Genomic DNA, 24426 nt, shown 5'->3' with positions numbered 1-24426 from the left:
AAGCTCATAGGCAGCTGCATAACTGAGCACGTCGTATCTCAGCTCTTGAAGCATTGGTTTTACACCACTACAGCATATGCCACAATCCACTAAAAAAATAGTGGGTTGCACAAGGCGTGCTTCTTGACTTATTGATGGATAGAGTTTCTTATGTAGATTTCCATGCAATTGAACTACTGTCTATTCATTTTATGTTTGCAAATATTTTTTCCAAGTGAGTCTTCAATCTGTTCCATATATATATATATATATATCCAAGTTCTCTGTATCTTATGTGTGTTTTTTGGTCTGCTTCATAATCCAAATGAATTTATTACTGTTGTCTGTGACCCAGAATGAGATACTAGGTGATATTTCTGGCACTGAATCACCCATTGGTGCATCTGCCTGGACTCTGAGATTAACAGAGGAATATGAAGATTAGGCTGAAGAGGAGCTATTTAATTTAGAGTTGTTGCCACAGCACAACTTAGCATCAGGAAATGGTGGGAGAGGGGTGTAGTATAGAATTATGATGACTTTTGTTGTCTTACTGTATTTTTGAAAGACTACTCAGAATTTTACTTTAGTCTTTGGCAATGTGCAGCCAGTACTCAAACCGTTTATTGGTTGATAGGGAAAAAAAGTAATAGAGAACCTGGTGATTCAAATCTTGAAAAACCTGAGGAGGCACCAGCAGTTAGCGTAATGGCTATGTCACTGGACTCCTACGTAGTCAACCGTGGTTCGCGTCCTGGACCCGGTGGCTTAAAACTCATGCCAGGTGTGTGTGCATGCATGCTCAAGATTCTGAGAGGAGAATGGAGGAGAAGGGATTGTGGTGCGGCCATCCCCCCTGGGGGGTGATTTCTTGCTTTCTGCCTGTCTCTCTTTGTCTGTCTGGTGAGCGCAAACCTCTCTCAAACAAACAAACAAACAAACAAAAAAACCAAAAACAAACAAAAAAACTGAGGAGAGGTGGGGAGAAGTCCCTCCCTAATTATGAAAGGGTTTATTTTCTATTCTTTTTCTCCTTCCTCAGTAAAAATACACACAAATTTTTAGTGTCAGGGCCTCCTTGATTCTATTTTCGAAATGTCCTAAGACTTTTGTCCTCATTTTTGGATTAAAAGCCATTGTGGGTTAAGTTAAAGCCTAATTTTGTGTGCAGACTTCAGGGAAAAAAGAACTGCAGGACTGCAGCTAATCTTCATTATTACTGGAAAGTTATTCCTTTTTAACAGCTGATTAATTACAGACCACAGCTGCCTATTCCTAAACATTTGATGACTAGCAGAGGAGGTAGGAAGGCTATTTCCAAAGTCTTGAAACTGGCATTGTTCTAAGAACAGAGCAGGAATTAATCTTTGGGGGAGATGCTTTTACAGTTCTGCAAGGGGTAGCTTTGGAGAACTCTTCTTAGCCTCAACCTCTAAGTCATGAACTTGACCTCTAAGCCATGAACTTGACACTGTTTTTGACACTGATGAAAAAAATTCCAAAGGCCAGTATTTCAAACTAAGATGTTGGCTTCTAAACAATTCAAAGGAGGGAAAGGAGTGTCTCATGTTTTGGGGCAGAGATTTTTTTATTTTTTTAAATGGGGCATGTGTGCTTACCAGAGAGAGAAACTATGAAAGTAAGGAAGCACCAGCTCCAGGGTGGATGCCCACATACCCTCCTGTCTTCTCCATTCTCTTCTCAGGAATTTGGGCATGCACATATACATGCCCAGCGTGCTTGCAAGCTGCTGAGTTAGGGACTTGAACTGTTCAGTCAGACATGTAGAATCCAACTGTCCTAAATACTATGTCACCAGCTAGCCCAAGATTTAAAAAAACTTTTTTTTAATGTAGAAATTTGGGCTTCCTTTTGGAGGGCCTTGTGACAGCAGTTTGAGGGTTCTGGGAGTCAGGGAAAGAAAAATATGGGCAACTACTCTGTCCTGTGTTAAAGAGAAGATTTCTAAAATGGGAAGGCAGACCATGGGACCAGGGAAATGTATGGCTATTGGGTCTCTATGGAAGAATCACACATGGATTACAGGAGAAATGATATAAATTGTGGAAAAAGTTCTTAAGATCATAGACTAGCTTACAGCCTCCTATTATGTTACATGATCTTTCTTTGTAAATCTTTCTTTGTAAATCCCCAATGGGAGCACTTTCTCACTTTCTCTCTCTATGTCTGTCTTTCTCTGGTGAGTGCATGCATCTTTTAGCAAATTAAAAAAGAATTCACAATTTTGTAAAATCTATGATGATTTGTTTACCTAATACAATTCTAATCATTCTTTGTTCAGCTTCTGCATCAGTAATAATGACAGCCTCAATCAAGTCTATACAACCATGTATGTAAGAACTATTACATGTCAGGTGATGTTATAAGGGTTTACATATATTAAAATTTAATCTTCGCAGCAATCATAAGAAGGCAAAAGTTCAGTTTTCCCATTTTATTGATGAGGAACTGAAGGTCAAGGTCCATAGTTAATAGGTAGCAGAACTGGAATTTGAACCTATGCTTTCTAGCTATACAGTATTTTATTCTTATCTTTATATCTGGGTTTAACCTATGACCTTTTATTATATATGTATTTTGTTTTTTTTTATGGATTTAAATATTTTTTTCAGTATTCAAAAACTTTTCAAAATTAAGCCAGATATTGCCAGTTTGTTGTAATCTGAGATCAGAAACCGGTGTCAGGCTCATTTTCCACAGTTTTTGAAATGAATATAATTGCTAGCATAAAATGGCAGCTTCATATGCGTTTTCTTTGATGATTATACTTGGTAGTTGATTTTGCTCAAGAACTTTTACTAAAATTATAGTATTGACTCATTCTTTGTGGTACTTGAATCTTGCACACAAAGTGAATGAAGAATATATCACAAAATAGGAATGTCTATGAATTCATGCAACAAATATCTTTTGAGCACCTACTATAATTCAGACCCTGAACAAAACATTTATATACATTTAATAAGTGTGATGACTGCCACAAAGGAAAAGAATCAGGTGCTATCAGAGAGTAGATTAGTGAAATTGATGTGGTTTGGGGGAATCAAGAAAGCCTTCCTGAAGGAGGTTATGTTTGAGGTGAAGTGTGATGGATGAACAGGAGGAGTTTGAATGACCCATGGAGCTCTGAACAAGCTAAATCTCTGTACACCCATTTTATGCTCCTCTTTCTCTGGCTCTTTTACTTCCTCTCATGCCTGCCTTGTCTATTATCACACACGACCATGAGCATTCTGTTCTCAGATGCTTTGTGTGCAAGGCTGCGCACCAGTGAATATCACCAGTTTCTCAGAGAGCAAACAATTACACAATGCCAAAAGCCATGATTGGCTTCCCTTTAAAACCTCTCCTTCAAAACCATACTCTGCTTGGCCACTAGAATCCCTCAGATTTGCATATCCGGCACCTCATGATTGGTCCACAAAGCAACCAATCATAACCCACCTTTGACAACCAATCACAGCCCACCAACATGTATATAACCACAATTCCTGGCCCACAATCGCCAGATGACCCTGAAGAGCCTGAAGAGTTGTAACACCGCATCGTCCAGGCAACCCTGAAGACCCTGAAGAGCTCTGGACGACCCTGAAGAGTTGTAACACTGTGTCGTCTCCATGCTGCCCACAATAAACAGACGACCCTGAAGAGTTGTAACACTGCATCATCTCCGTGTTATAACACTGTGCCACTCGTCCCAGCTCTCACTCCTTCCCTCAGGAAACCTGTTCGACTGTCCCCTGGATCGGGACACTTTGTGCTGTTCTCTCTGCCTACAATTGATTTTCCTAATTTTTCATTTCATTTTCTCTTATTTCAACTGACATACATTAGACATTTTACCCATTAGGATTCTCCAGAGAATCAGAACCAATAGGATACATGTGCACACACACACACACACACACACACACACACACACACACGTTTATTTTAAGGAATTAGCAATTGAGACTGTGGAAGTTGTCAAGTCTGAAATTGAAGGGCCAACAGGGAGGCTAGAATTTCAGCAAGAGCTGACCTAGCCGAACTGGTGCATAAAACTAACCACCATAAGCATTAGTATCTGTGTTCAAATAGGTTAGAGGAGTGATAATTTTATGGTTGTCAATTGTATTCCTGACTTACCTTCATCTTTACAGGTCAGATTCACCCACTCTTCTCCTGGGAGTCTTATTTCTATAATTTAAGAACTTTTTTTGAATTATATTTTCTCTTTTGTTTTAAAATCCTTCTTTCTGTTGGAAATATTACCCAAAATTCACTACTACAGGAAGTCTGGCTTTTCAGAAAATAGTTTACAATAACTCCTGCTCCTGACATCCTGAGTTCAAACTGATAGCTTCATCTGAGCCTATTCTGTATTCATTCATTTAGTTCTTCATTTGCCAACGATGATTTTTAGTACCAACTGTGTATAAGGTACTATCTTATGTCCTGATGCATATATAAGGTTGAGTAAGACATCTTTATATTCTTTTTATTCTCTACATTACTATTTAGCTGACCACAGAGAAACACATTTATTCCCTTCTCAAATTTCCAAGCCTTTCAAATCTTCCTACATTTTATTTGCATTGACTAAGTTTTCTATTACCTGAAAGATGTCAGTATTGTCGGCAAGCATGGGGATTTTATTAGAGACAACCTCATCTAGATCATTTATAAATATGCCTGGCTTTGATTCTTAGGAATTTTCAGTGCCTAACTCGTCCACCTAAGGGGCTTACTTTTCTCTCCCCTTTATAATTTGTTAGCTTCCTACTTTCTTATTCCATGGTGGCTTGTTTTAGGTGAAGTTTTTACTAAGTAATTATATACATACAAGAATATGAACAAGCATTGAAGTTTTGTGATGTGAACATATCTATTTCAATACTGCTCAGTTCAAGAAAGCTATCAGCACAGCCCTCAATCCTCCTCATTGCCCCATCCTCACTACATACTTCTAAAAGTAAATAAAAGCTTTATGATATTATAATTGGTTAGATTGATCTGTTTTTAAACTGTCTATGAATGGAAATACACATAAGTTTTTATTTCCAATCTGCTTTCTTATCCTTAACATCCTTTCTGTAAGATATCAAGGAACTTGTGAAGTTTGTGAAAAAAAATGGAATTAAAGTATGAGTTTATTTTGTCGCAAAAAACTTGAAATCCATACATAATTTTTTTTCATGTAATATGCATTTTTCCATGAACTTTTTAAAGACCCCCCCCCCTTGAATAACGTTGACACACCCATGTTGTTTGGAGTACCAACGGTTGGTTCTTTCTCATTGGTGTACACTATTACACTACATACAGATAAATCATTTATTGGTCCAATCTACTGTTAATGGGCATTTGAGCTATTTCTTGTTTTGGGCATCTAGCACTACTGTGGACATTTAGACTTACTTTTGATGCACATATATGTTCATTTCTATTTGGTAAATACCTGGGAATGGAATTGTTGAGTTAGAGTGTGCATACTGGCAAACAATTATCCCAAATATATACCAATTTCTGAGCATTCTTTTTTTTTTTTTTTTGGAGGGGTTTTTGCTATAGGGCGGGGGGGCTCACCAGAAACAGAGAGATACAGAGAGACAGGAAGTGAGAAATCACCCCCCCCCAACCCAGAGAGGATGGCCACGTTGATGAACATTCTTGTCCCAAATTTTAAATAATACTTTGTATAGTGATCTTTTACTTCATTTATTTTTTAATTGCCAGATTCATCAGAAAGAGATAGGAAGAAGGAGAGGAAGAAAACACTCTCTATTTAGGTGGGTATGGTCATTCTGCAATTTCCCTTCTCCTTTTCTCCATCGTGTTGGGATTTGGAAAACTGATGCACACTCACTTAGTATGTTTTTCTTATCTTTTCTTTCTTTCTTTCTTTCTTTCTTTTTTTTTTTTTTGAGAGTTTTTTTTGCTATGGGGTGCATGCACTTGCCAGAGAGACAGAGAGAGACAGAGAGACAGAAAGTGAGAAATCACCCCCCGGTGGGATGGCCACGCCGCAATCCCTTCTCCTCCATTCTCCTCTTGAGACCTTGGGCATGCATGCACATGTGCCTGGCATGAGTTTAAGCCACCGGGTCTGGGACTCGAACCGTGGTCAACTACATGGGAGTTCAGCCACATAGCCATTAATGCTAACTTCTGGTCCCAGCATGTTTTTCAAACCTATAGGGACTTGAACTTTGTGACTGGCCATGTGGGATCTGTCTCCTGTAGCTATTAGGCAACAGGGCTAACCTGATATAGTCATCATTTACATTTTCACACTTTGTCATTACATTTTGAATCTCCTTTCCCTGATCAGTAATGATGCTGACATTTTTTAATATGTTTACTGGCCTGTTTGGCATTCTTAGTGCGGTGTTTGTTTTATTCTTTTGCCTATTGTCTTTATGATGGCTTTTTAAAAAATCAACTTGTAGGAGTTAGTTATGTAATATAATACAAGTTATCTATCAAGTATATATTGCAAATACTTCCACTCTGTGACTTGTCTCTTTAAAATGTTATTTTTTGATAAACATTCTTTCTTTTAAAGTAGTCTGATTTATTAATTTTATCTTTTATGATTAGTATTTTATGTACTTTATAAAATATATTTGTCTTCCTAAGGTAATCTATATTTTCTTCTAGAAGATATATGTTTTTACTTTTATGTTTAATTCTACCATCTACCTGGAATTGATTTTTCATGTAGCGTGTAAGGTCATGGTCAATTTTTTTTCTAATATGGCCATAAAATTGGCCTAATAATATTTACACAATTTTTTTCTCATTGCATTCAATACAATCTTTGTCCAATTAAATGACCACACGTGTGATTTTGTTCCTGGACTCATTATTGTGAGTTCCACTGATCCATTCATGTATCTTTGGGCCAATATCACAATTCTTGATAGCTATAGTTTAGTAATACATTTTAATATATTGGTATAAACCCTTCAGTTTTTTAATCTTTCAAGATTCTTTTCACTATTCTTAATCTTTTTTGTTTTAGATATATTTTTGCTATAGGGCATATATGCTCACTGAAGAGACAGAGACAGAGAGGCAGAAAGTGAGAAATCACCCTCCAAGAGGAATAGCCATGCTGCAATCTTTTCTCCTCCACTCTCCTCCAGGGATTTTGGGCATGTACACACATGTGCCCAGCAAGTTTTAAGCCAGCAGATCTGGGACTCTAACCATATTTGACCAAGTGGGAGTCTAGCGATGCAACCATTATGCCATCTGCTGGTCCCTGTTCTTAGTCTTTATGCATCTATCTATCTATCTATCTATCTATCTATCTGTCAGAATAATCTTACAGAGTTATACACAATAATGTATAAAATATTAGGAATTTTTTTTAAGTTGCAATGACTATAGATCAGTTTTGAGAGAACTGATACTTTTTCAATATTGAGTCTTTTCAATTCCAGAATATGGTATACATTACTGATTATTTTTTTCTAATTTCTCTCAATAATTCTATTTGTTTTATTATTGCTAAAGAAATACACAACTTATCCTTGAACAAGCTGATATTGAACTGTGTGGACCCACATATATGCAGTTTTTTTTTTTCAATAAATATATTGAAATGTGCTGTACTGGAAATACAGTATGGTATTGTAAATTCACTTTTTCTTCCTTGTGACTTTCTTAATATTTTTAATCCATCTTACTTTTTGTAAGCACATAATAAATAATACATAAAATATATAAGATGTATGTTAATTGTTTGTATTATCAGCATGTCTTCCAGTTGACAGTTGGCTATTGGTAATTAAGTTTTAGGAGAGTCTAAAGTTACGTATAGACTTTTGACTGCATAGGATATCAGCTTCCCTACTCTCCACATTATTTAACAATCAGCCATCACTGTTACATTTCCTATAGAATTTTTATAGGTACTCTTTATAAAACTAAAAAGTTCTATTCAGTGTTCAACATTGTATGTTACTAAGCAATTACAAGTTAAAACAATAATGAAATGATGCTACATACTTTTTAAAAGCGAAAATCCAAAATACTGACAATACCAAATGCTGATGAGAACATGGAGCAACCGGAACTTTCAGTGCCATTTTGCAAGGAGAATACAAAATCATACAGCCACTTTAGAAGACAGTTTTGCATTTTCTTTATAAAATTAAATGCACTGTTACCATATGATCTGGGGATTGTACTCTTTTATATTTATTCAAAGGAGTTTAAAACTTATGGGCCACATGAAAACTAGCACATGGATGTTTATAAGAGCTTTGTTCATAATTGCTAAAACTTGGAAGCAATTAAGGTGTTCATCAGTAATGAGTGGATAATCAACAAATTGTGGTACATTCAAACAAAGAAATTTTTTTTAGAATTATTTTGTTCATTCATTCATTTATTTTAATTTGACCAGAGAGAGACACACAGAGAGAAAGAGGAAAGTGGGGAAGCAAGCCACCAGGTCCAGGACTTGAACCATGATTGGCTATGTGGGAGTGTCCAGCGCCTTAACCACCATGCCACCTGCCGGTCCCCAAACAATGAAATATTACTGGGCAACTAAAAAGAAATAAGCTAGAAAGCCATGAAAAGATATGAAGAAACCTAAAGAGGATATTACAATACTAAATGAAAGAAGCTAATCTGAAAAGGCTACATTCTGTGTAATTCCAACTATATGACATTCTGGAAAAGGCAAAACCATGAAGACAATAAAAAGATGAGTGGTTTTCAGGGTTTAGAGGTAGTGGGGGATGGAGATATTAATAGGCAGAGAATATTTTTAGGGCAGTGAACCTATTCTCTATGATATTATAGCAGTGGATACATTTCAACATATGTCTCCAAACCCACAGGATGTACAACACTGAAAGTGAACCCTACAGTAAATGATGGACTTTGAATGATGCTAAAGTATCAGTGCAAGATCATCATTTTTAACAAATATATCCCTCTGGTATGAGATGTGAAGAGTTAGGGACTATATAACTCTGTTCTTTCTGCACAATTTTTTATGAACCCAAAACTACTCTTAAAAATAGTCTATTATAGGGGCCAGCAGTTAACGCAATGACTATGTCGCTGGACTACCATGTAGTTGACTGTGGTTCGAGTCCCAAACCCGGTGGCTTAAACTCACAGTTTTCTGATATGGCATCAGGGATGTTTATTGCTAAATAATTTTTAAAAACTTTTTGCAATGCAATGTTTCGAGTGTGACAACAGACTGCCACAGGAAATACCCTCTTCTTTTAAAAATATTATTATTATTTTTAGAGGTTTTTGTCTTAGAGTGTGTGTGCGCTCCCTGGAGAGAGAGAAACAGACAGATAGTGAGTGGGAAAGTGAGAAATCATCCTCTGGAGGAATGGCCACAGTGCAATCCCTTCTCTTCCATTCTCCTCCTGGAAACTTGGGCATGCATGCACACATACACACTCAGTGTGTTTCAAGCCACCAGGTCCAGGACTCAAACTGCTGTTGACCATGTGGAGGTTCAACAATGTTTCTACTACGCCATCTGCTCACCTCAGTACTTTCTTGTATTATTCTGGTGAAGTCCCTACCCTCCATGACCCTCAGTGTCATTATGTGGAACATTGAGAGGATAGGGCCTACTGTGCTTATCTCAGGGAATTTTTGTGAAGATAGGAAAAGAGAGCATGCACAAATGTAGTCCAAATACTAGATACCTGGACAGATAGTACAGAAGTTTCTTTGACCCAGAGATTTACAGTTTCAAGGTTTCCAAGTGTTGAACCCTTGATTAGAATGTATTTATCTGTTTATTCCCTATCAAAATGTACTAGATTATTACTTCTCTAAATGCAAAGGATAACCCTAAATGTCTTCTGCATCCAAGTTTCACAATCCAATCCAAGATAAACAAAGCTCCATTGTGCCTGCTTCCTGCCATCTTACTACTCTTAAAAACCTCCTGAATACAATGAACAGTCCTGACTTGAAATTCTTTTACCCCCTCCTTAACCTTATTTTATATCCTGAGGTGTCCTGACAAGCTGAGTTGTTTATTCTCCTCCTCTTATTTGGATTAAAGGTGTTAAGCTGAATGGGCTCCTTTGACACTCAGTTAAAACATTATCCTTAGTCTCAGCTAATAGCACCCAATCATATGTGCATAGTGGTTTCTCTCCACGTTTCCCTCCAACTGAAAGAGCACAAACATAGAGGAGGGAGCATCCCTTGGAATTCATATCTCCTACTCTGTGTTCTTTTCCTTCTTGTCTAAGCATGAATTTGCTTATACAAGGCTAGCATTTTTCTCCTGTTCCCTGGATGATTTTGGCCCATTTTCAACTCTCATTCTTTCTGTGGCATTGGGAGTAGTTAGTCATTTTTGCATCAGTGAGAAGAGGGATTTAGTGACTAGGAAGACCATAGACTTTCCTCTTTGGTCCTTCCTTCCTTGACAAAGTAAATCCCACTGAAAAACAGCATTAATAGAGCATGACGGTTGGAAGAATAGAGCCCTAACTGTTGACATTTCTGTTGTCAAGCTAGGTATTATGCTGTGATAAAGAAAAGACACATTTTTTAAAAAGACAATCTCCGTGGCATTAGGTTTATTAGTGTAATATCATTGTCATTGTCCTCGACTCCCCAATACACTTAAGGGCCTATCAATATTTCCATTAAAAAATCCCATTTGCTGTCATTTAAAAGTAGCCTGGCTATGTCAGATCATTTAAACAGAAATTATAGATCAATTATTTTTAGGTTTATTATTGAAAGTCAAGGGTGGTTAAATTTACTGAATTGGTAGGGATTGAATCGTCTCTGTTCTGGAGGAAAATGGTCAGTGTAAAAGACAGGATACTGTACAGGTCTTAGAGAGAAGATGAGATATGCAGTCTACTTTAACATGAATCACTGTTAGTTATCCATGTGTATCATTGAAAGAAGAGATTTACTTCGTTATGATTAGGATCAGAAATGGCCCAAAAGAACCTTAGTTCTTCATTCAAGGGCTAAGAGCCCTAATTGCCGCCTAGATATAATAAAAAGGGGTCAGCACCCTTGACCTCAGGATAGACCGGGGATCTATAGAACACCCACAGTGTGCCATATCTGTCTAGTAACAGACACAATAGCCCAATGAGGACTAGAATATTTCATAGATGAAGAAACTAAGATCCACAGAGGTTAAAAAAACATTCCAAATTGAGCAGTGAATGAGTGGCTAAATTTAGGGCTCTTGGACTCTAACACCCTTAATTTTCTGTGTACCACTGACATACTCACAGGTAATTTACTTCAGAGAAATCTACCATCACAAGACTATGGCATCTCTATTCTGTCTGATAATTTGAGAGAGGCTGTCCAGGTTCTGCTTTTGCCTGAGACTGCCATAAATATAGGGATTATGCCTCATCTTTTTTTAGGACTCTATGGTTGGATCTAGGTTGACAAAGTTTAAAATTGACCAAGGTTTTCTTTGATCTCATTTATTCCTTCATTTGACCGAAACAGTTTATTCCAACCAGTAATGTATACCTTGTCTTTTTCCCCATATCCAACCTAAAGTAGATGTTATTGATTTTGCATATGTATGCCAGTCTGATTCTTGCTCAGTAATGTCTCTTATTAAGAGAGTAGCCTTACTATTCATCAATTTCAGTATCTTTTTAGCATATTTTGTAGTTCATTTGGATTGCTACACTGAATTATCTGTTCACATACATATCTGCTGTCTTCCCTGATGGTTTTATTTACTTATGAATGTATGTATGTATGCATGTATTTATTATGGTTGTATTTAGGAATTGTAGAAAAATGGATTGGGCTACTTGGATATATGTTAATTAAGCACAGATATGCTGGTGTCACTAAAACATAACATACATTGGAAGGGCAAATATTGAGAAAAATTATTCTAGAGACATTGGTAAGTAAGACTCTCAGCATTGAGCTAAGTCTTTCTTCTCTCTTCTTAAACCTACAAAGAGCTTTGTTATAGTGTCTCCTGTATTAGGGTTCTTAAACGTTTATAAAAAATGTATATTATGAAAAAACTATCCATTGATTTTACTTATTTTGCACCAAAATAAACTCATCCTTTTCATTAATTTTTTTTAATAGAAGATTTATAGTCTCTTACATCCTTATATGGATTTTATAAATTGCTTGTGGGGCCAGCAGGTGGCATAGTGGTTAAGGCACAAGACTCCCCCATGACTGACTACAGTTCAAGTTCTGGATCTTGTGGCTTGAAAATAATACTGGGTGCATGCCTATGATCCCAGAAGAAGAATGGAGAAGATATTGTGGTGTGGCCATCCGCCTTCGGGGGTGGTTTTTCACTTTCCCTTTTTTCTGTCTCTTTCTGGCAAGCTTATGGTAAAAACCTAAAAAAAAAAAAAAAAAAAAAAGGGACCCGGGGGAGGAAAAATCAAAGCACAGGAATTATAGCTTAAACATCAGATGTGATAAAACTAGCATATTCTCTACTCAAGTTAATATTGCTTTTTCACTTCACGTGGTACTATTGGAAGCCAAATGAATGGAATTTAAATCAGTATTTTTTCCATTGAAAAGCATATATTTTTTTCATTGAAGACTACTTTCTTGTTAAATTAGATGTTTTACCTTTGAGCTATTAAAATGTTTTGTATTTTTATCTTATAAATAAAAGAAAATTCTTTTAGTATTCTAACTCTGAAATAACATTTATGCCTACTTCTTGAAAAAAGTAAAATCTTAAAGTTAAAAGTAAATAGGGTTAATTTCAGAGACTGTTACAGAAGATGGATATATTCTGATACAATACATTATTAGGGCTTTATTGTAAACAATGGTGAATTTAAATGCTCATTAATTAACTTTTTGATAATAATGTCAACAATTTGGGCTGATTATCATTGATTTTAACTTATATTAAGTCTGCAAAAAACCTCATACTATGAGAAAAACATCAGATCTGTTATTTTCTCTTTATTCATATATGTGCATTATTTTAACTTCTTCAATTCTTAATATTTTTGCAAGAAACGTATTAACTGCTGTCAGGTTTTGAAGGTCAGTTTAGTTACTAGTCAAACATTATTTATAACTTTACAAATCTAGGCATAGTGCTCTTCCTGGAATCCAGCATAGTTGCTGAAGTAGACCTATGAGTAAGGCCCCATTAAACCTACAAGGAAGTGTTCTCTCTCTTCCCTTCACATACCTCCAGGAATCAGTGTTATATATGGTTGCCCAGTCCTATAAACAATGAGCGAGAAAACCAACAGAAATCAGTTTATTAACTATTATTTCATTTTTAATCTTGTGAAATATGTAAGCAGAAAAGTACTCAAAATAGAAATGCAAAATTAATGATTACAAAGCAAAAGCTATGTAACAGGCACCATGATAAAAAGTGCAATAGAATAATGCCATATTTAGTAGAATCCTTCTAGGTCACAACCTCTCTCTTCCCCATAGAGTAATCACTACTCTGACTTTCAGGGTAACTGCTTCCTTGCTTTTCGCTTTAGTTTCATCAGCTATCTGTGCATTTGTAATCAATGTGGATTAGCTTATTTTTAAACCTTATATAAAAGGAATCACAAACTATAACTTCTCATTCGAATGAAACTTATTGTGTCTTACTTTCTGTTAATATGAAGTTTGTAAAATTCGTTCCTGTGGCATGGAGAGCTGAACTTTTTCACTAGTACTGCCATCTCGTATTTTATGGTAAACTTATGCCACAATTTACCTATTTGTGTGCATTATGCCATGCCAATTTAGATCAACTAGAAAATATACTTTTAAGAATTCCCGTTTCAGTCGGGTTCTGAGTTAAGAGTTGATCCAAAGGAGAATATGCATCATGCTTGGGGGGCAGAAATAACGCAGAAGCATTGTTCTCTGAAAGTCTTCATGGTATCAAAGACATGGTAACAGTCAATGGAGTCTAGCTTATCCATACTCTTCTCTTGGCCCATCTCTTCTTGATTGTTGGCCCTGTTGACTGACATACCCTTGGGTTGTGGACTCAGAGAAATGGCAACTACTCTGAGGCAGCAGTTTTTGAGAGACAGAGTCCTTGAGTTTTCCCTTCCTTCTCTTTCAGGTTTGGCTTTATGATTGATGATTTGTTTTCTGACCTTCCAAATCCCCCTTTTGAACCTTTATTTCCCTAGCTTGTACCATGATTATGTAAGGCCAAATTCTGGTAATAATCCCTTTCCCGGTCAGTGTTCCCCAACACATGTGCCTTGTAACAATTGATAAGTCATTTGGGGTGTTTCCCAAATGAGGAACTACTTCTTGAGATTACATCCTGAACAATTTTTTTCCAAGCAAAAGCAGATTCAGGATTTTTAGAGCCTACAGTTTCTATAATTTGGAAGATTCTCATAGATAAACCCCCAAATTAGGTACAAGATCTTAAAGGATATTCATGCCAGTGATAGGCCATGAAGCGAAAATTTTGTTAACTTCATTATACATCTGCTGTTTCTCTTGGGTATATAACCAGAAGTTGAATTGCCCAGTGTTAAGACATGTACATATTTACCTTTAGTGGATAAGGCCAAATAAAATTCCAAAGCAATTGCACCAGTTTACACTTCTACTGGCCATGTATGAATTTTTTTCCCCACATTCTTGCTAACACTTGGTACTGTTAGAATTGTTATTGTTAAAATTGTTAATTTCTGCAATCTGGTAAGTATATATTGGCATCTCTTTGTGGTAGCTCACTGACTGCAGACATCACTGAACCACTTTCTGTATTGCATTTGTCTGAGTTTGCCCCAAAGCAGAGCTTGAGGTGAAGGATTATATGTTATTGCTTTAGTGAGGGTGGGGGAGTTAATCCAAAAGAGTGGCTAGGCTTCATAAGTGAGGCAGAAAAGGAGAAATGGCTAATCCAGGAGTGTGTTTTCAACTTGCCATCTGTTATCAAGTATAAATGATTGTTTGATCTCATAGCACTATCTTCTGACTGTATGAAAAGTTGTATTATGTAAATCTGTGCATGATAGTTTTGGGAAGTAAGCAAATCAAGAAGAAAGGATAATCATTTATTGACTCCTATCTTCATCAAAGATTATCCATGGAACCTGGGCTCCCATATACTTTTGGGGTTTAAATGTATGGGTGATAACTGGTTATAATTATATATAAAAAAAAAGGTCCCTGTGGAAGGCAGTAAGAGATGCTCAGCATAGGTTAAGGTTAGAGGCCACTGAGTTGTGTTTGGATGAAGTTGATCAGAGTCCTCTTGGTAGACTTGGCAATGACTGAGGCCAGAACAAGTGGTCACATGCTGTGAAGATAGTTAAGGTCAAGAAGGTCTGAGAAAGTACATGTGAGGTGTACATATATTCATTGACTATTTAGATTTCTTCTTTTGTGAAATATCTGTTCTATTTCTTTTTTGTTTACTTTTTTGCTGAATTGTCATAACTTACTTTTCAGAACTTTTTATATATTCTAGATATTAGTCTTTGAGGTATGCCTTGCAATTTAGTTTTCCTATCTCCAGATTGTCTAATTTGTTATGGTGTTTTTTCATGAAGAGAAGATCTAAATTTCAATGTGATCAAATATATCAATCTTTTTTTCTCTCGGGTTATTACTTGTTGGTTTCTTATTTGAGAAATGATTACCAAACTCTGAGGATATATTCACTCACCTTTCCTTCTAAAAGCTTTAGGGTTTTATTGTTCACACTCAGAATTTATTTTTGTGTTACCGTGAGGTATGGATCCCCTATGGATATCCAACATATTTTGTTTTAAAAAATGTTATTTCTGATTCTTTGAAGTACTATCTGTCATGAATCAGGTCTCCATCAATGTACAGGAAAGTTTCTTGGTTCTCCTTTGGGCAATTTGCTTATCCCTGTCCCAACAATATAGTAATTACTTTACCTTTTCATAACTTGACACTGGCAGATCATGCTTTCCCATCTTGTCCATCATCTACAGTATTTTGACTATTCTTTTTTTCTGTGACTCTCCATGTAAACAGTATCAGTTTGTTAAATTTCACAAAAGTCTGCTGGAATTTTGACTTGAATTGCTTTGCTTCTATTAGTGAATTTGGAAGATTTACTATATTTATAATATTAGTATTCCAAGATATGAATATTGCACGTTTCTCCTTTCACTTAAGTCTTCTTTAATACTTCTTTTGTTTTGGAGAGGTTTTTGCTATATGGTGCATGCATTCACCAGAGAGACAGAAAGCAAGAAATCGGGGGGATGGCCACGCTGCAATCCCTTCTCCTCTATCCTCCTCTTGGGATCTTGAGCACACATGCACATGCACCGGATGTGAGTTTAAGCCACTGGGTCCAGGACTCAAACCACAGTCGACTAGATGGGAGTACAGTGACATAGCCATTATGCCAACTGCTGACCCCATTCTTTAATGTTTCTTAATATGCCTTATTATTTTCCCTCTTCCAAAGAAGAAAGGGACATTTTTTTTTTCCTAAGAGGAAAGGGTAATTTTTACATTTTCTTAGCTTTAGTCCTACGTGTCTTATATTTTTCATACCTTTTAAAATGGTATTTTAATCCATATTGTGTGTCTAATATATGAATATATAATTAATTTTCTTATATTGATCTTATAACCTGAATGTATTAATGTGGGAGATTATATCAATTGATTTTTCAATATTAAAGATACTTTCATTACTTGAATGAACTTAACTTAGTCATGGTGTATTCTCCTTTTTGTATATTGTATATTCTCCTTTTTGTATAGTTCTATATTCAGTTAGCACTTTAGAAGTTTGAATCTGGATTCATGATTGAAGTCTTTCAATTACCTTTTTTTTGTATATTCTTTGTCATATTTTGATATTAAGATTATGGATGAACTATCCATAGATATCCTTAGGATGAGTTAGAGAATAGTTCCTTTAGTATTCTCTGGAATAATTTGTATAAGTTTAGAATTATTTTTTCTTTGATTGTTTAGTATATCCCAATGGTAAACTTATTTGAGCTTAGAGTTTTATTTGCAAAAAAAGTAATTTTGATTCAAGTATCCAATAGGTATAAGTCAGAGTGATATTTTAAATCTTTAACATGAGATAAGGAATAGGAATAGGTCACATGGAGTAGATACTTGATTGGTCAAATGGTTGCCAGCTGTGAATAGATAATAGGACTCTACTAGGGCTTCTTAGATGAACATCAGTCCTGCTTATCAGACTGCTCAGATTTCTCTTTCTTTTTGTGTAAGTTTTAATAAGTGATTTTTGTTCTATAATTGTGCATTTTCTATAAATTTTAAGTTGGTTGGCATAAAGTTATTAAGAATTACTTTTATTTTCATTTTAATTATAGGACTAGGCAGATATTGAACATATTTAAAGGGGTATGTGTTGTCTTGATAATGCTAAAATATAAAATCTCTGTAGTAAAAATCCAGTGCTTAAGATCCATGAAAATTTTCAGTATCATTTGTAAAACTTAGATATATTCTCTAAAATATTTATACTTTGTTTTCTTCATATCTATAGCCCATGAAATGGCATTTTCTAAAATGCAGACATGGCCACTTTGTGCTCTTATTAAAAAATAACCTAAATATTGGGATCAATACATGGAATAATGGTTACGTTGCTGAACTTCCATGTTGTTGATCGTGGTCTGAGTTTGAGTTCTGGACCCGGCGGCTTAAAACTCCTGCCAGATGTGTTTGCTTGAGTGTCCAAGCTCCCAAGGAAAGAATGGAGGAGACAGACTTGCGCTGTGGCCATCCTCCCTTGGCGGGTAATTTATTGCTTTCTGTTTCTGTTTCTCTCTGTCTCTCCAGCAAGCACACACATCTTAAAGCAAAAATCTCTCTCTAAAATAACAACAAAAACCCTGAATCTCAATCCATAACAGTGTTAGTATTCCCAAAGTGTGGACTGGATCTCTTTGGAGATGCTAAAGATCTTTTCAGGGGTATCTAAAATATCAAGTGATGTTTATAATAAGTTTATAGTAACACAAAAATGTTGTCTATGCTTTTCATGTTCATTCTCTCATGAACAGACAGTAGAATTTCCAGTGGCTCCATGATGTCACAACTGACTACGGAAACAGAAGAATTAAGCTTTATTTTTCCTAACCCAGACATTGAGATTTGTAGAAACTAGAAATTAAATTTTTCTCGCTGATTTTTTTTTGAAAGGTTTTTGCTATAGGGCATGTGCGCTTACTAGACAGACAGAGAGAGACAGACAGAAAGCGAGAAATCACCCCCCGGGGGGATGGCCATGCTGCAGTCCCTTCTCCTCAGTTCTCCTCTCGGGATCTTGGGCATGCACACGCGTCTGGCATGAGTTTTAAGCCACCGGGTCTGGGATGCGATCTGCCGTCAACTACATGGGAGTCCAGCGACATAGCCATTATGCTAACTGCTGGTCTCTCACTGACTTTTTAAAAGATAATATAATTATTTTACTATTAAAATATTTATGTTAGCATGTAATGGATTTGTAATAATTTTAAATAAATTAATAAGTATGTATTTTGAACACTTCTCAAGTTTTTTTAGAGAGAGAGATTTTCACTATAGGGTGCATGTGCTCACTGGAGAGATAGACAGAAAGTGAGAGATCACCCCTTGGGAGGGTGGCCATGATAAAATCCCTTCTCCTCCATTCTCCTCTTGGGATTTTGGGCATTCATGCACATGTATACGGCATGAGTTTCAAGCCACCGTCCAGGACTTGAACCACAGTTGACTATGTGGGAGTCCAGTGAGGTAACCATTACATCATCTGCTGGCCCCTCTCTGTTTTAATTTGAACGTGGTAAATATCAATAAATATAGCACATAATAAAAAGCTCTTTGGGGTCCTCTGTAATTTTTAAAATAAAAGGGATTCTGAAACAGAAAGTTTGAGAATCATTGGCTTGCAGGATAAAATCTGTGTTCTTTGGTAAGGTAGAAAAGACCTTGCATAATCTGATTTTCTCACCCTCCAACACTAACCCCTCCACTAGAGCCTATCCAGAATGCCTGCAGTTTCTCTGAGCCATTGCTCTTACTACTTCGTCTAACCAGAACACCTTCTCCTTCATATTTTTCTTGTAGATTCCTACTCATCTTTTTAGAAACTTGCCCAGGGGTTTTCTCTGTGGAAACTTTCATGACCTCAATATCTGCTTCCCATCCCCCCAGTTCCTTGCTTCATTTCTTGTGTCTCCAGTACCTTGAAAACATTTCTGTCTAGTACCACATCATATTACAATTTCAACGTGTATTGTATGAGTCTGCTTTAAGTGAATTGAAATAGCAGTCCATTCTATTTAGACTTTCCGTTAATCTGTGTAAGCTACAGTTTGGAATAGAGTGATTGGCACTTATGATCATTATTCTTTTATCACCACATGGCACTCATTTTCTAGAGCTTAGGACTCCTACTGTGTTTGTGTTTACCCTGTTGCAAGATTCTTGTATGAGTATTTTGGCTTCATGTGAAGTCAGGAAAGAACTCTTCTACTCCTGGGGAGCAGAGTAGGTAGGATAGTATGTGTTCAATAAAGCTTAAATGAGTGAGTGAGTGGATAAATGGATAAATAAATGGAAGTGAAAAGGAAAAACATGTGAGGGAAATTTAACTTTTGAAAATGGTAACATCAGATTTGGACATTGATTTTTTTTTTTTAAATCTTACAGCAGAAATCAAATTTACTGTGATGGGAAATGTAGTCACTTACAAATCAGAGGGAATTCCCAATGATTTTCCACTCAGAAGTCGATGTTTCCAAGGGGCCTCAGGGAATTTGGGAGCACAGATTCCTCCCAGCAGTCAGAATTTTTCTAAAGGTTGTTGTTTGCTTTTTTGTTTTGGTTCTATGTGTCATTTATGAGAGTAGAATTTTTTTTTCAAATAATGCTAAAAAATATTTACATCATATTTCACTCATCCTCTTACAGAATATTGACAAAGGAAATATTCTTTCTAGAAGCCCAGAGAGAATTGCCTCACACATCTCAGTGCAGCAAAAGCGGTCAGAGAACGCACAAGAAAGTTTCTATCGACCTCTCCTGAAAGGTCATCTAATGTGACTACGTATGTGGATTGTTAGAATTTTAGTAGAACAAGACATAAGTAATTCCCACTGCCCCCATTTTACCATCTTAAAAATGGCCCATTTTTAATTGTAACATTTCCTTGGTTTCTCTTCTATTCTTTGCTTCGAAGGCTTTGTTTATTCAAATCCTCATTAAATAAGTTCTTAATTCAAAAATTTGTACTGCCTTACTAAATTAAAGCCCAAACCCCCTTTGGTTACACTAAGGAAGATTTGGAAAGTGGTCATTTTTCTTGATCTGGAGACAGCCCAATGATCTGCCTTAGTGGCTACTATTGCTATGGAAGAAGGAAAAGAGAAGGAAACCTGTTGGGAAATACCGGTCAGAGGGAGAGAGGCTCTGGAGCGGTACGTCCGTGAGATCACCCAAGATGAATTGCAGGATTCCAAACACAGACCTCCCTCTACCCCAAAGTCCAGCTCACTACATAATCCTTTTTGAGAGTCTCCTTGACATATAAATTGAATGACATATTTGAATTCCACATAATTCTTTTTCTAAAACCTAATTAAAATCAATTCCCTGGCATTTTGCTGCTGTTAGGAAAGATGATGCTGTTAGATGTTTCAGTCATTAGCAATATGTTCCCTGGATTAAAAACAAATTTCTGTATAATATTGTAATGATTAGTGAATCTATGATAATCTAAGCAATTATTAAGGAACAATGCCTGCCCCGACTCGCTATCTTGATTATTTGTTGATGACATCTGAAAATGGAGATGTCAGGAGGCAATATTGTATTGTTTAACTGTGTTAATTTATTTTATTTATGTAAATTTCATGCTTCTCTGTATTCCACAGACTTGAATACTGGTTAATTGTCTAACCAGTGAAGGCAGAAAATTGGGAATAAATGGTAAATGACAATATAAACACACTACAGGTTTTCTTTGAAACCTTGGCTCTTAAGGTTAGTAAGGCTCTTGTAATTTTAATTAGACTTATTTTGATTTCTAAAATAAGAATAATTGTTAAATGTATGTAAAAGGTTGTCTGGGTTTGGAGATTGTGATCATCATAATGAAAGGAAACTTCAGGTTGTGAAATGTGAATTAGGTTATCAAAAAAGGGGGAAAAAAGGATCTGTGAGGCTCAAACTTCACATTCTGGAATACCAAAAATGTCTTTGTATTCAAGCCTGTTTTCTCTTTACATAAAGGATGTATTCTTTTCAGATTGTCTTGTATATTTTCTTTCATTACTTGTTCACCTGACCACCTTACAGGTTTTGCTTAAGAATGAGGAAATAAACATGCACTACTAGCTAGAATGGAGCATACTTTAAACCCTGGATGGGAATAGAAGTAATTTTGCATTCATCTTTATGCTTTTTCTCTCTCTATCTCTCTGTAGATGCACATATATTTAAATTGTGCAGAGTATGAATTTAGCAAAGAATTAACTCTAAAGTTAATATTTTAATACAAGTTAAGCATCTCTAACCCAAAATGTACCAAAATCCAAAACGTTTTGAGTACAGACATAGTGGAAAATTCCATACATGACCTCATGTGATGGGTAGCAGTCAAAATGCCACAAAAGTACATATTAAATTAGTTTCAGGCTATGTGTATAAGATCCATATGAAACATAAACAAATTTAATGTTTAAACTTAAGTTCTATCCCCAAGATCTCTCATTATGTATATGCACATATTCAAATATTCAAAAAAAATCCAAAATCTGAAACACTTCTAGTCCTAAGCATTTGAGATAAATAATATTCGACCAGCTTCTAACATCTGAATGTTGGTCCCAGAATGAGGAAATGCCTATCACCTGCTAATTTGTCACCCCTATCATATAAAATATACCCTTTGATAGTACTTTAAACAAACTTTTAGTGAAAAGCAAAGCAGGTGTAAGCGTTCTGTCTTGAACTAGCACCTCTAAAAGCCCTGCCTCTGGGCTGGGCCAGTGGGACATAGGGAGCCCCAAACTGGGGATGATAGATGGAGGATGTCGAAAATGATCCTTGGTCTCTAATCTGTGGCAGAATTGCTCAAAGTATAGTGAGGAGCCAGCAATCCAAATGTTACGAGTCTTTGTGAGTGTGGCAAACACTAACTCAGTCCTGCTGGCTAAGGTGGACCAGGACTGTGCTTACAATAATGCAGTAAAATAGAAAGTCTTCACAAAGAGATCAGGAAATGGGAGTCTGTCATTATTGCTGCTGTAAGTGGCTTTTACAGAGAGACCCCTGTATAGGACCGTAGTCTGTGTGTTGCTGGGGTTTCAGCTTGGACTTTAGAAAGGTTTAGGCAAGAAGTCAAGGTTTTAGCTAAGTAAGCTGTGATTCAGCACTCTAATCCCATTCAGGGGCTTAGAGTACCAAGCAGAAGTCCAGGCATGAGGGCTGAGGAAACATGCTTGGGAAGGAGAGGGCAGCAACTTGTCAGACTTCCTCCAAATGTGGTTCATGGCTACTTTGGGTTGCGGAAGTGATTCTGGGGAGCTCTTGGCAGCAGGACAGGTGTGCCTGGAGGTTCCCAATCCTCAAAACTGAGCAGCAGAGAGAACAGAATTTGTAGGTTGCCTCTTAAAGTATCATTTCTTATAGCATTACTTGTTTTAATATAGTCTACTATTTGAAAAGTCTAATATTTTTCACAGATTTATCATTCACTAAGCAAGTGTGAGTGAGTTACATCATTGGCTTCCCTGCGTCCGGGGCCTTTGAACTTGTAACTAATCCATACTACTAGAATCCCAGGATCTTGTTCATAGCCTGTTGTGGGACTTCCCAGATGCCATAATTACATGAGCTGATTCCTTTCATAAACTCTCTCTTATATTATCTATGCATAAATCCTCTCTTATATTATCTATGCAAATCTACTGGGTTTGTCTTCCTGGAGAATCCTAATCCATCTCCTTTCGGTTAGGTAGGTACATACTGCCTTTGGGAGTCTGTATTACAGCTTACAGGGGAGACATTAAGTAATGCTGTATAACTAATTCCAAAACAGAGGACATCGCTAGATAGAGTGATGGCATGCAGAAGAGTACAGTCACCTCAGCATAGCAGGTAGGTGTCTAGGGACTTATTACAGTGAAGGTCTTTACCTGGTTTTCTCTGTTTTTTCTATGGGATGTTCTCTATCCTTACCAAACTCCTACTTATCAATTAAGGCTGAGATTAACATTTACTTTCTCCATGAAGCCTTCCCTGCTCCTGCAGTCAGACAGTGTCATGTATACCATTAGGTGTTCTCACAGCTGTAGGTACCATTGCCTCTGTCTGTCCATCTCTACTAGGGATTTGGGAGACAGTGACAGAGGAGACTGGGGCTTACTACTGTTCATGTTCCCAGGTATGAGCACAGACTCTGAGCAAAATAACAATGGTAGATTGAAGCACAGAATTGGTCTAGTCGATTCAGGCTAATGAACTATTATAGACTGGGTGACTATTGAGTGAGAGGAATTTAATTTTCAAAGTTCTGGAAGCTGAGAAGTCCATGATCCAGATGACTGACTTGGCCTATGGTGAGGTCCACTTCCTGACTCGTAGATGGCACCCTTTAGCTGTGTCCTCACATGGTAGAAGAAGGTGAGGCATCTCCTTCAGCACTCTTACAAAGTCATTAATTCCATTCGTGAAGGCTCCACTCTTGTGACTTAATCACCTCTCATAGGCTTCACCTCCCAATACCATCTGTTGTCACATTAGGGATTAGAATTTCAACGTACAATTTTGGGGGGAGAGCGCAGAGCCTCAATATAGCAGAATAGAAGAGCATTTTCAGCAACTATTCCTTTGGAAAAAAAAATCCACTGTGTGATAGACTGTCTCAGGCTTCTGGCCAGAATGGAAGTTCTTATTATTCAAATTGGTCAGTTCAGGAATCACAATTTACTGGCTCTCTATCTCGCTGAAAATGCCATTACCAATGAATCCATAATGATACCTGCTCGTGAATAAGAGATTTATCCTGAAATTGGCACCACTAGGCTGCACTCATGAAATAGAAAATGTATTGCATTTGGAAATTCTTCTCCATTTTTTTTTTCTAAATCCTAGGAATTTGATGGAATTGATTCTGGCCTAAAGCAAAATAAAATCACATTAGTATCAGGCTTCCTTTTGTGGACTACACAAGACCAAATGAGAAGAAATGTCTTCTTAAAAACTTGTAGCAGTGTAGCATTATAAATAACATGGACCTGAAAAAAAAAAAGGGAGCATGCTGGCTCCTCAGTTTACGGCAGGCTTCCTCTTTTGCTTTCTGAGGACGCCTTGGAAAAGAGAGTGGGTATCGAGACTTATGAACATCTACAGAGAGTCAGGCGTTAGGGGTATTGTCTCCTTTAAGCTCACGAGAGTCTCTTCAGTTAGGCACTGATTCCTATTTATAGTGTTTTGGAGCTAACA

At 36.7% G+C, this 24426-nt stretch overlaps 1 long non-coding RNA gene across 1 annotated transcript; it reads left to right on the top strand.

Annotated features, from left to right (window-relative positions):
* Positions 1-5733: 5733 nt before the first annotated feature.
* LOC102494961 (uncharacterized) lies at positions 5734-20955 on the top strand. Its single transcript, XR_333509.1, has 3 exons — positions 5734-5771; positions 19891-20026; positions 20853-20955. It is a non-coding gene; the product is annotated as an uncharacterized LOC102494961 (long non-coding RNA).
* The last annotated feature ends 3471 nt before the right edge of the window (positions 20956-24426 follow it).

The sequence above is a fragment of the Tupaia chinensis genome, unplaced genomic scaffold (assembly GCF_000334495.1).
Source record: "Tupaia chinensis unplaced genomic scaffold, TupChi_1.0 Scaffold000062_1, whole genome shotgun sequence".
NCBI classification, from domain to species: domain Eukaryota; kingdom Metazoa; phylum Chordata; class Mammalia; order Scandentia; family Tupaiidae; genus Tupaia; species Tupaia belangeri.
The sequence above is the reverse complement of the archived record's forward strand: the minus strand, read 5'-3'. Positions and strand labels throughout refer to the sequence as shown.